Source organism: Camelus bactrianus, chromosome 6, assembly GCF_048773025.1.
Source record: "Camelus bactrianus isolate YW-2024 breed Bactrian camel chromosome 6, ASM4877302v1, whole genome shotgun sequence".
In the NCBI taxonomy this organism is placed as follows: Eukaryota; Metazoa; Chordata; class Mammalia; order Artiodactyla; family Camelidae; genus Camelus; species Camelus bactrianus.
Window position 1 is genome coordinate 70,999,955 of NC_133544.1, and position 12,939 is coordinate 71,012,893.

Here is a 12,939-nt window from a genome sequence, read left to right on the forward strand (position 1 = left end):
GCCCATTTGGATATCTCTGAAACTCCTTGGTGTTTGTATCAGTTACAGTTTTACCAGAGAAATAGAACCAGTAGGACAGATGGGGACACACACACACACACACACACACACACACACACACGATTACATGTTATATGACCCTTTAACTCGCTGACTAGGCAAGTCCAAAATCCCTAGGGTAGGTTGTCAGAAAGGGCAGGCTGGAGTTCTTTGTGACTTGAAGCTATAGCCTCTGGGAGGAATTTCTTCTTCAGGGAAACCTCAGTTCTGCTCTTAAAGCCTTTTAATTGATTGATTCATGCCCACCCAGATTCTCTAGGGTAATCTCCTTTACATCTCCTTCAAATGACTGTAGATGTTAATTATGCCTACAAAATACCTACACAGTAACACCCAGGTTAGTGTTTGGTTGAGAAATTGAGGTCTACAGCCTACTTATGGGCATAAAACTGACCATCACAGTGTTCTAGAAACTATTCCTCAGGCTCTGATGTTTTGTCCACGAGCACATTCTTCTGCTCATCTCATTTCAGCTGTGCTGTAGGCCCTGGTCATTCACAGGTCCTGTTCCTGGCATGCATTTGTGATACTGCCCTGCTGTGACCAGGCTCAGAGTCCAAAGCCTGCATTGCATTTTCATGGACTTAAGAGTATCTTTAAAAGGATCTAAAGAGACATTTTCCAGAGAAATACAAATGGCCAAAAAGATACTTAACATCATTAGCTTTCGGAGAAATGCAAATAAAAACCACAATGAGATACCACTTCACACCCACTAGAACGACTGCAATAAAAAAAAAGATAGATAATAACAAGCATTAGTGATAATATGAAGAAATTATAACTCTCATCTACTGGTGTTAGAAATGTAAAATGGTGCAGCTGCTTTGGAAACAGTCTTGGCAGTTCTTCAAAAGATTAAATGTTGAGTTACCGTACAACCTAGCAATTTCACTCCGAGGAGTACAGCCGAGAAAAATGAAAACATATGTCCACACAAAAAACTTGTAAACAAGTGCTCCAATCAGCATTATTTATAATATCCAAAAAAGTGGAAGCAACCCAAATGTCTATTAACTCATGAATGGATAAATAAAGTGTGGTATATTTGTACAACAGAGTATTATTTGATCACAAAAAAGAATGAAGTACTGACACATACATGGATAAGCCCTGAAAACAATATGAATAGTTGAAGAAGCAAAGCACATATTATGCCATGTATTGAATGATATCACATATTGTATGATTCTTATGAAATGTTTGGAATAGGCAAATCCATTAGGACAGAAAGTAGATTCATGGTTATCAGGGGCTGGAAGGTTCAGGGGAAATAAGAAGTGGCTGGTAATAGGTATGGGGTTTCTTTCTGGGGTGATGAAAATGTTCTAAAATTGTAGTAATGGTTGCACAACTCTGAGAACATACTGTACTAGAAACACTGAAGTATAAATGAATAAATTGCACAGTATGTAAATTATGTCTCTCTCTCTACACACACACACACACACACACACACTAGACAGTATCCCTCTGGAAGCCTGGCAACAGAAGAATTGAACAGACCTGTCAGGGCAGGGTTTTCACAGACTAATGATTAGCCAAAGCTCACGACACCTGCTGGCTTCAAGCCGGGGCCAGAAGCAGGCCTACAGATGTTCCTCTGTTGCCTAGTGTTTGCCACTCATACCCATCAAACTAGAAGAAGGTAACTCTTCCCAGAGCAGAGAGTCATACTCAGCATCTCCCTTCCTGGGCCACTCTCTGACGACAGCTGTGTAGTCTGCCACCTAGAGCAGGGTGATGAGGGTGGAACCCATCCAAGAGAAAACTCAAACACTTGCCGAGACAGAGTATTAGCTCAGGAGCTGCTCTTTTACCTCAGTGGCTTAAGAATTTTGATTCATTTGGTAACAGTTTATCTTTGATGATGTATGAAGGCATGACTCAGTTTTGTGGCTTTTAGCACCTCAATGCTGGGAACTCACTAAAGTCCATTTTACTTATTCCAGAGACAGCCCTGGACTTCTGCCCAACCTTCCTCCTTGCTCCTGGCTCCCATAATAGGGAATTTCTTGTATGTTGGCCTCTCAGGAGAGGTGCTCAGGAGAAATGCTGTCACTTCACCATTTCAGCTCTTGTTCTTTGAGTGCCTTTCTGTCCTTTGAATCTTCTATTAAAGTACAAATATTCGTTATCAGATAATAGCTTTAGGTAGGATTTTCAAACATGGGACACAGTTTGAAAAAGATTAATACAATTTTTCTTCAGGCTTGACCTTGTTAAGATTAGGGCAAGAGCAATGGATTTTTCCAGCAGGAACGTACCAAGTAGTTGATGGCCACTTTGTTAGGCCTGATCTCTGGTGCTGGGGTGTCCAGAGCCTCATGCAATTTGAGTGCTCTTTTGTCTACCAGCTTATGGGCAAAATAATTTACACTGACATTATGACTCAAATTCTGCAGGCTTGTTGCCTTCACTCACATAACTATAAGAACATGGTTCCAGGAAAAGTTCCCCCAAGGTATTTCTGAGTTTCCCTATGGAAGCCTCACAGGTGTTCAAGCAGACCCTCCACATGCTGCTGTTTCCCCTGGATTTCTGCTTCTGATCTTCCAACCCATCTGGGCAACTGCGTGTATCCACTAGGCTCTCACTCTATCTACCATCTACAACCCATAGAAGAAAGCTGTCTAGCACTGTGGGCTGTTTCCCATTGCTTAAAGCACCAACAGAGCCCTGGGTTTCTTTCAGCCCTCCTAATGGCCCACATGAAAGCGTTTAACCAGCTCTTGCTAGAGACTGTTTGAAAACAATTCTGTGTTTTAGATACTGTGAAGCACCAGGTTCTCTCTCTCCCACTGTTCTCCCCCACTGACCTCCCAAGTATCTGTGCACAAACCTTCTCATAGGTACATTCAGGCAATGGAAGCCAAAACCCAATTCAGACCCAACAATTCCAAGTCATAGTCAGACATCCCTTCAAAATTCTCTATTCTTCAGGCTAAGCCAGAGTCAACTTATCTTATACTCAAGTTCGATCATCTTTATTTATTTTATGCTCAAGTTTATACTTGAATACAAAAAGCCACATTTTCAACTTATTCATTTATAAGGAAAAAGCATTACCAAATTAGCATTTTTTTCTCTCTCTCAATACAAAAAGGTACTTAGGCAGCCAAGCTTTTAGAAGAATTATTGGTAAAAGACCTAAGAAGAGTAAAGAATTATATAATATGAGTGGCAACCATTAATAAATTATAGCAGCCTTTGTTTATGATATTTAAATTAGATTTTTCAAGTTTCCATCAGCCACATAGTTACAAATCAGTAGTATAGATCTCATCCTTTAAATCTGGTTGCCTTTTCCTAATCTTAGTTGCAAAGAAATCCTCAAATTCTACTGTACCTTAGCTTTTCACCACTTTTAAATCATGACCCTTCCTATGATTAGGACTTGAAATAGAGAACAGTTTAGAATTTACTAAATAAAGCTTTGATGACACCTTATTAATTAGGGTTGGTCTGACTGTAGATTGCTGTGTAACAAGACTTTATAGGAGTTGCCACTTCTATCTATGTTTATGTAACAGGATGTGAAAATGGGACACTTGGTTTCCCAGCCTTTTAGATGATACAAAGGCCAAGAATAATGAGGATTCTTTAATGGGAATGGGAAGTGTTACGTACTTCTCCCCACGTCCCAGGGTCAAGTGCTAGGCTGTCTGTGCAGAACAAGCTAAGAGAGTCAATAAACAATCCTGCCAATATTAGCCTATCACCTCCTCTCAGCTTCATGAGAAAGGCTGAAGCAGTCAGTAAAGAAGAATGTCACCAGGAGACTTCTGCTAGGCTGTGATGTCCATCCCCTCCTGTGGGGATGGGAAGGAGAGTTCTTCGCCTCAACTCAAGTCAACTGAAGAGGAGCTTGAAAAGAACCATGTGTAGAGCTTGACATGCATCCACTGGAGCTCGAGAACCTAGGAACTGCATCTGAGTCTCACTTGGGAAAAGCTAAAAGTGAGAGCTGGGGGCCGTGGCTAGCCTTGCATGGTAGTAGGAGAAGTGGCTGCCATTGGGAGACCTATGCTTCTAGTCTGACCTTCTCCATGTGCCAGATGTGGACCCGAGAAGAAAAGCAAAACTGGATCACACAGAGAGGCCAAGAAGTTTGCCTGGATGGTGAAGATACCCCAGTAGAGGAGAGACTGGTCAAGAACCAGGAATGGAGAACAGCTTAGAAATAAAAAAACTGCAGGAGGCATTACTTAAATCAAGGAAACTGCAGTTAAGAGTCCCAGGGATGAGACGGGGTCTTTGTAAAACACACATACACACACATACCAATGAGAAAGAAAGCCTTGGAACCCACCAAAACAGGAGTTACCAGAAAATCCAAGGAACCCAGCCAAGATTTCATCCAGGATGGGGAAAACAAATTCAGAGAGTAATTGGAAAAGGCAATAATCAGAAAAAATAATAGGCATTATTATTTAGTTAGTCAACACAGTGGTTACTATGTTTAAAAGGCTTTACTTATATTAATCCATATAATTGCTTTCAGTGTTCAACAGTGTTCAATAAACCCGTTACACTTAACCCTTCCTATCATTTCCACATCTAACAAATATATTATTAATATATGCTAATGCTATATTAATATATAATTTATTCATAAATACATTAAGTAGCTATAATGTGTAACTTAATGTTGAAAATAGTCATGAACAAGACAGATATTTTAATGAGAGGGACTATATCCAAGTAGACAAATAAGAACAAACTGTGGTAAGTGTTGTAAGGCAATTAACGTGGTGCTGCAATAGAGTGCTTGGAGAAAGTCAATCCAGGCCATTGTCTAGAGAAACTTGGGAACATCAATGTGTGATTCAACTTGAATTACCTCATTGAGTTAGCCACAGAGTTCCATCAACTATCAATCACAGAGCTCATTTGGGCCAAAAGATTCTGTCATCATATGTGTTAACATACCCGAAAGTCCATTTTCCAACCTAACATTGGCCAACCACAGCAGAGGGGTCCGTTCTTTAAAGTTCAGTTTTTGTTTCTTCACTGGGATTGAATCCAGGTGTGAACCTCAAATTTATGCTATTACTATCAATCAACATACCCAGAGAACTACCAGTTTTCAACTGCATTTTGTAGTGAGAGGCTAGGCTGGACATAGGAATCTATTATTCTCAAAGATCCCCAAAATCTTTTGAGAATATGAGTCTCAGAATCTTGCTAAGAAGCAAATGAGACTTAGTTAAGTTTACCTTCTCTCCTATTCTCCTCGAGTTCTTTGTTTCAAAAATCCACTGGAGGAACTTCAGGGCCAAGAACTGTTGTGAGGACTTAGAAACCTGGTATTATTCTCTCTGTCCCCCTAAGGCCCATGTGGCCAGTGTCCCTCTGCATAATCATTTCATTCTTTTTCCACACTGGACAGCTTCCTCTGTCTGCTCATACCTTCTGCTCACAGATATCTTTGGCTTATTCTCTACTGTGGTCCTGATGGTTCCAAAGATCTATTCATACCCTTGAAGCTTCAGTTCCTACTTTAGTTACTATACCACCATGGTTCAAAAATATTAATTATATAATATACCATCATTTGAATAAGACCTAGCAGGAACAGAAGGAAACATAATTATACGAAATACACACATAGACTGTGTGACATCCTGATTCCAAGTACGTAAAATACCAGGAAGGACATATGCACCTTAGAATAAAAGAAGTAGAGTGATTGGTAATTTGGACAGCAGAGGATTAGGGCTGTTCATCTTCTACACCAACCAGATTATAAATTTCTGGACAGCCAGGGGCTGCTGGCTTTGGTGCTCACCCTGTCAGCCAGTTTGGGCTACATCCTGAAGCTGAGTAGCACTAAACACAGTGGCCTGGGCTGCTGCCTTCAGGAGAGTTGTGCCATGGCAGCTCCCCTAAAAGATTCTGGGAGTAGATAAGAAATGACTTACCAAGTGTTATTTAAAAAGAAGAATGTTCATAGCAGCACTATTTACAACTGCCAAGATATGGAAGCAACTTAAGTATCCATAAACAGATGAATGGATAAATAAGATGTGGTATATATCTATAGTGGAATACTACTCAGCCATAAAAAAGAATAAAATTTCACCATTTGCAACAGCATGGACGGGCCTGGAGGTCATTATTAAGTGAAATAAGTCAGAGAAAGACAAATACTGTATGATGTCACTTATATGTGAAATGTAAAAAATATAACAAACTAGTGAATAAAACAAAAAAGAAGCAGGTTCACAGATATAGAGAACAAACTAGTAGTTACCATTGGGGAGAGAGGAGGATGGTAGAGACAATAAAGGGGTAGGGAAAGAAAAAGGGTTATTACAGGATTATAGGAAATATGTGTGTAAAACTTTTCAAAATTGTAAAGCACTATAGAATTTAAAAGAATTTTATTCAATTAAAAAAAAACCAGAAAGAATAGTCAGTACCATTGTCATGTACTTTAGTATTTTTTCTGACTTAACAATATAATACTGATTCCAAACTATAAAATGATGGACAGGAATTACACTGGAAATCATGCTCACATTTGGTCAGTTCTTGTCCCTTAGATCATTTGTTTAGCTTACTGTCCTTGAAGCCTATTATGAAAAAAAAATTCCTGAATAATCCATACCAGATTGATTAAAATGCCCGGGGAACATTTAACTCTCCTTGAATTGTGAAGTCAAGTGACACTGATGTTATTTTTCAAGCATGGACTCGGCCTTAGAAGACCTGAGTGTGTCAAAAAGGGAAGGATTCAAGAAGGTCTTTTCCTGGCTGCCATGTGATGAGTAATTCTCATTTCCCTTTAGAAAAGCATCCCTCCGACTGCCAAGAAGTTGCTGGCAGATGCAATTTATATTAAACAGATGGCTGTCTCTAATTAAATGCTCATCCACGACTGGGCCCAGTGCATTATGAATGTCTTGGGAGGATGTGCCAGTAGTTACTGAGTGTAGACCACTCCCAGGATGAGGGTCAAGAAGAGAAAGTCTCATGTGGGCTTTCACATGAGATCATGAGAGAGATGAACAGAATTCAACCTATCGATTGCTGACAAAACCCAGTGGAGAGGAGCTGCATTACCCAAACACTAGCAGATTGAGAAGTGGGGGGATTCTTCGTGTGGGTAGGCAGGAGAGAGTCACACACACTTTGAAATGGAGTAACACTGGTGTCTACACATGCATACTGCTTTGATTGAACTAATTTTTTAAAGTAAAGTTAGAATATCAGGCACGTGAGTTTCTTTCTATTTATGTACAACCAAATAGCTCATATGTACAACTAAACATTTCCTTCTTTGGCTGAAAGTTTAGAAATAGCTTTAAATTTCTGATTATAGGGACATCCTCAGGTACCACAGACCCATCTTTTAGATTTTATGTTGGTTGAGCTACTATGAAGAACAGAGACTCCCTGAGGTCACAGTGATGAGAAGATACGAGTAGAATCCAGAACTCGAAACTTAGCTCCAGGCCTCTGCTACATTCTAGCATAATGGCTGTTACTGCCCCAGAACCTATAAATAAGCATGCCAATCTGTGAACAGAATATATAAATATTGAATGCAAAAGTTACTTGTGTAGTTAGTGCACCTAAAACTGACTAGAGAGCCAACTATGTTCCCATATGTCTCAAATAAGAAGATAAGGTCACTTACCGGATTTGTCCGCAGTGATATGGCCAGCCTTGAGAGGACCAGCTAACAGTCTACCTTCAACTAGGCCAAAGGAGAAAGGATCCTGTCCCCTTCCAGAGGCCAACAGGGTCACTGTGAGCCAGCCCTAGTGGGCTTGTGTTCACATGGCTGGAGGCTGACCGGCTCCTGCCTGTCCACTGGCCTGTAGCCTGCCTGACCTAGTGCAGCCGTCTGCCTGGGCAGGATGCCTCACTGCCTATCCTCACAGCATCACTTTCTCCATCATGTGGATTAAGTTGAGCTGCTGTTAAAATGCTTGCATCGAAGTAAATGCAGGAGTGCTTTTGAACTAAATGTTTCTATTAATGACATTTGTTCTAACCCGCCTCCTCAGGAGAGTGAACAAGAACCCTGGAGACAAAAACTCAGTGAGGTTTGGAACAGGACCTGAATGGGAGGGAAAGGCATCCCTGTGGGGTAGACAGCCCTGGCTACTGGGCAGACTGTCCTCTAAAATTATTGGAAAATGTGCTTGACAAGTGAAAACCAATGCGGGGAGAATCTGCAAGCTAACTGCTACTCACGGCTTTCCTGCTCACCCTTCTCTCTTGTTTACACCAAATCAAAGGTCAAATTGAAGTTATGAAACAGCAGTTTATTTATTTATTTTTCAAATCTTTGCGGAAAAATGAGATAACTCAGCTGGTTAGAAAAGACTAAACACATTAGCAACCACTGGTGTCCATGCCAACGTGTTAGTAGAGATTACTTTCCAGAGAGGTCTACAAACGGAGACTGTGTGCATGAGTGGAGTGGGCACCTTTCAGTCCGGGATTCTGGAATGGCCCCAAAGGAGAAGATGAGAGGTAAGCAACAGAGGGTGATTAAAATGATGTTGAAGGAGCCAGGCCCTGGAAATGTCCTGGGGACAGAAGGACCCTAATATAGTTCAAAGTCCAGAGGCTCTTAAAGCAAAGCAAACTCACCCAAGCACAGAGTCCTTTGAGGACTTCCACTGGAAAAGTAAACCGAGCTTTGGCAGGTCAAACACATTTGGGACAGGATATTTATACCCAGCTATTTCTGTAACTGGAATTGATCAAACGTGGGTAGTCCAGGTTAGCTCAGTTCCTGTCCCCCAGGCACACAGCCATCACACGCATTCACGTATTCTGTGGCAGGGGTGGGTGGTAGTGTATGGACAGAGAAGCCATTCTGACTTTCCTTCCTAACATTCAGCACATCTCCTTCAGAGTCCATTTGTCAATCCCTAAACCATTAGAATTGGTGTTTGAATGGTTCCAGAAGAATTCTCTCTGGAGAATACAGAGAGAATACATTTTTAGGTCCCACTTAGAGGTTCAGAGTCCGTAGGATTAGGGTATACCCTGGGAATCTGTTTTTTTTTTTTTTTTTTTTTTTTTTTTGGAATCTGTATTTTTAAGATCTCCCCAGGTGATACTGTTGCCAGTGTTGGAAAGCCTTGATTATACAACAGAGTCTGACAAGAAAAAAATATATAAGGAGAAATAAATTGGAAATATTTATTTTGTGGTTTTCTCTGAATAGAGATACACATTCTAAATAGCTACACTTAGTCTAAAGAATGGTATTACATAACTTGTAGAGTTAGGTTTTAAAATTGAGAGAATCAAAAGTCTCTTCTTTCAGACTTTTCCTCTTGGTTGATATTTTTCTACATGCAATTATGTTTCTAAAGCAGCAGAATTTCTACAGAAATTATGTTTCTAAAGCTATTGTAAAGAATCTTGACTGGCTATATGCTATAAATGACAATGGTTTTACATAAGCAGAAATCCACCTGGTATTCACTCTAACAACGGGCATTTTGTTTTGTTTTTGCTTAGCATCTATATGTCGTTTTACAGTATAAACTTTCTATTTATCTTTGTTCGCAATGGCCTGTCCAAGCAGATTAGATGTCTTTAAGTATTAAAAAGAGCCTTCTAAGGAGTTATAATTGTTTTCAAGACAAAACAGATACAAAACCTTAAAAAGAATCATTACACCCAGTCCATAGACATATATGCATATGATAGCTAATAGTTCACTAGTCCTATAATTATAAAATAACAAATTGTAATATATATATATAAATTTATAAACATAATTTATAAGAATTATAAAACCAAAGATTATAATGTAAATCTCTAGATAATCATGAAAACAAAGGAAATGAAGATCTATACGGTAAGACTCCATAAAAACCAACTGGACATATGAAAATGAATTTATGGAAAATAGGTGGAGGCGAATAGTGAGTCCAGGGCAGTGTAACAGCCTGCCCATTTGTTACACCCAAGAGGGTAAGAAGTTTTGAAGGAAACTGTCATTTTCCTGAGAGATTTCTTTTTTGGTGAAATAATTCATAATTGAGTAGTGTACCTGCCTACTCTCTCCTTTGCTTCATAATATATACTTTCCCAGTCTCATTTTCCCAGTACATTATTTTCTTCTCTCCACTCTATCCTTCTCCAGCTGTGTCTCTGCATTGGAGTGTGTGTGTGTGTGTGTGTGTGATGAAGTATAATGAAATAAAACACTTTAACTACTTTAAAACCACTGACCAGCCGTTATAACAAAGAGTTCATGAGTCAAATATTAGAAATGAGATTAAATGCTACCGCTCACTATATTCACCACAAAGGAAAAAAGATGACCCGATTGCTAATATGGGTGTTGGCTACAAAAGCCCCACAGCATTAGCACCAAAGTAGGAGCCGGCAGTGTTGTAAAGTGGGGAGAATGAGGGGGTAAGTACAACAGGAAGAAAAGTGAAGAAAAGAGACTGAAAGGGCAGTCAGGAAATAGAAATGGTAAAGACTGGAAGTTTAGAAGAGAGGCGAGAGACCACAGCTATTCCAGCAACGATGAGATGAGACAGAGGAGATGACGATGACTTGTACTGGATGGGGGGCTGGGGTGGGGGTGACGGTGTGGGACTTAGAGGGTGGAAAACTGAAGAAACTGAGGAGAGTTCCACTTGGAGAGGAAAGCCAGCGCTCTGCACTGCCTTCGTGCCCTACTAAAAGGAGGGCTGAGTTTGGGATGGGATGGAGGAAGGCAATGATCAGGAATTGGATGTATGGTGAATTTAGAATACAAAAGGAGGACTTACTTCTGTATTCTCTAGGTTATTAAATTTTAACACAGTATAATAATGCACAAGTCAATGAAATATATTAGTGCAGTCAGCTATAAAAGATGTGATCTATAGGAATAAGTTCTAGGAACTCACTGTTCAGCACTATGGTGCCCGTAGTCAACAATACTGTATCATATACTACACAATTTGCTAAGAGGATAGATCTTATATTAAGTGTTCTTATCACAAAAATACTAACAACAAATGAAGAGAGTGGGAAGAAACGGGTATGTTTACAGCACAGATTGTGATGATGGTTTCATGGGTGTGTACTTATCTCCAAACTCATTACACATTAAATATGAACAGCTTTCTGTACATCAGTAATACATCAATAAAGTGGCTTAAAAATAAAAAATCAGAAATAACATGAAAATATGTGATCTATACGGAACGTAAGTTTATGAAATGGCAGAGCCCTGATGTTTTCTGGGAGTCAGAAAATCTCTTGCTCCTTTCATAGCCATGCCTTTAAAAATGCAGAGCTATAAAAATGCATAGACTTCTTCCTAAAAATGCTCCTACATGACACTACACAGGCCTCAGATACAGTCCTTGAGTCTTCTGTCCTGTTAATAAGACAGCACGTTTACCTGGAATTCTAGAACACCTAGATGAAAGTTGCTATCCTGACAGTAAACACTGAGATTACCAAATTATGTGATGGCATATCACCTGGATGTACCGACGTTTTAGAGACTTTACCTGCTGGTGGTTCAGTTGTGGGTTTTAGTCCAAATTTTAGAATGTAGCCAACATTCTCTTCTCAAAACCACGTCAGTTCCCTTTTCTCAAAATTTTGTTTTTGTTTCTGTTTTTTGCCAACCACCTGTCACTTTAAGTAGAAGAGATTTATTGTTCTTAACAAAAATGATAAGTTATTCCAACAGGACTACTATCTGTGGCAGCAGAGATTGGTTATTGCTTGCAATATTTTTGGATTATTAGTGTCTTGCATTAATCTGCCCTATTACTGCCCTTAAAATTTAGCTACTGGTGAATCCGTGCTCCCTAATCCCCACCAGACATCCAAAATGAGGAGTTGATAACCAGTGTTGTGATGGACAGGTAGTATATAAATCTTTAAGGGGGTGGGGGAGGTATTCCTGCAGGATTGGAATGCCGTGTCAGAAAATGACACATTAATTATGCCTCCAGCTGTCTCAAGCAATAAGGCAGCAGTGAAGGAAACGATATGCTGACTGTGCTCCTCTGAGTTCTCTTCCTTTATATGAATGCCTTCCTCAGGTAGTTGCGGGTTAAGAATTTGCACTATGTGAATAATCATTCCAGGGGGAAAACTAGGAAAGTCCACTTCAAAAAGTTTCAGTGATCTCCTCCTCCCATGCGCTTAATTTATCATTCATTGTTATTTCTGACAAAGAGTTTGCACTTACATTATATATGGAAACACATTCTCATGGGAGTTACCTGCCACTCGCACTTACAACCCTCAAACAAAATGCAAGGCTACAAACATGAAGATGATTTGCTTTTTTGTACGAGCAAACTGGGGAACCTTGATTTTTCTCTTGAAATAGGATGCACTAATAGGTCAATAGTATGCTTAAATAAAATGACTCTTTCCAGACATAGGTGAAGATTTAGGAGACAAGATTTTAATTTGGATTTTTTCATATCTACCATTTGTTTCTTTAATGAGAATCCATTGTCCCTCATTTAATGAGAAATATGGAGCTAATTCAAGAGGAGTGTTCACATTATAAATGAAATCTTGAGCCATGCAAAATCCAGAGTACAGATTAACCACGCAACATGGAATATTCCCTTCCATGTTCACCAAGCATGGGAATTTCTTCACGGGAATGAGCTCAGGAATTTTCCTTACACGGTCAACTGGCATTAAGTTAGCTATGTTTTCTGAAGACTTAAAGAGTTATAAAGTAATGAGTTCTTTAGGAAGAAGGAATGTGTTTATTTTGTTTCTATACACCTTGAATTTATAAATTTACTTGTAATATGATGGATAAATGATAGGGGTGAATCAATGAGCAAAAAGCAATGATTCCTTCCTAATCACTGCTTACAAGGAGTCACCTGGCATTTATCCCCCTGCAGACATTAAATC

General features: G+C 39.6%; 1 protein-coding gene across 3 annotated transcripts in view; it reads right to left on the reverse strand.

Annotated features, from left to right (window-relative positions):
- Positions 1 to 7,830, reverse strand: part of RASGRP1 (RAS guanyl releasing protein 1) — a 439,223-nt gene extending 431,393 nt beyond the window's left edge. For all 3 annotated transcript variants that reach the window (XM_074365886.1, XM_074365885.1, XM_074365884.1), the window contains exon 1: positions 7,706 to 7,830. The gene's annotated coding sequence lies outside the window, so the exon portion shown is untranslated. The remainder of the gene's footprint in view (positions 1 to 7,705) is intronic.
- Between the last annotated feature and the right edge of the window lie 5,109 nt (positions 7,831 to 12,939).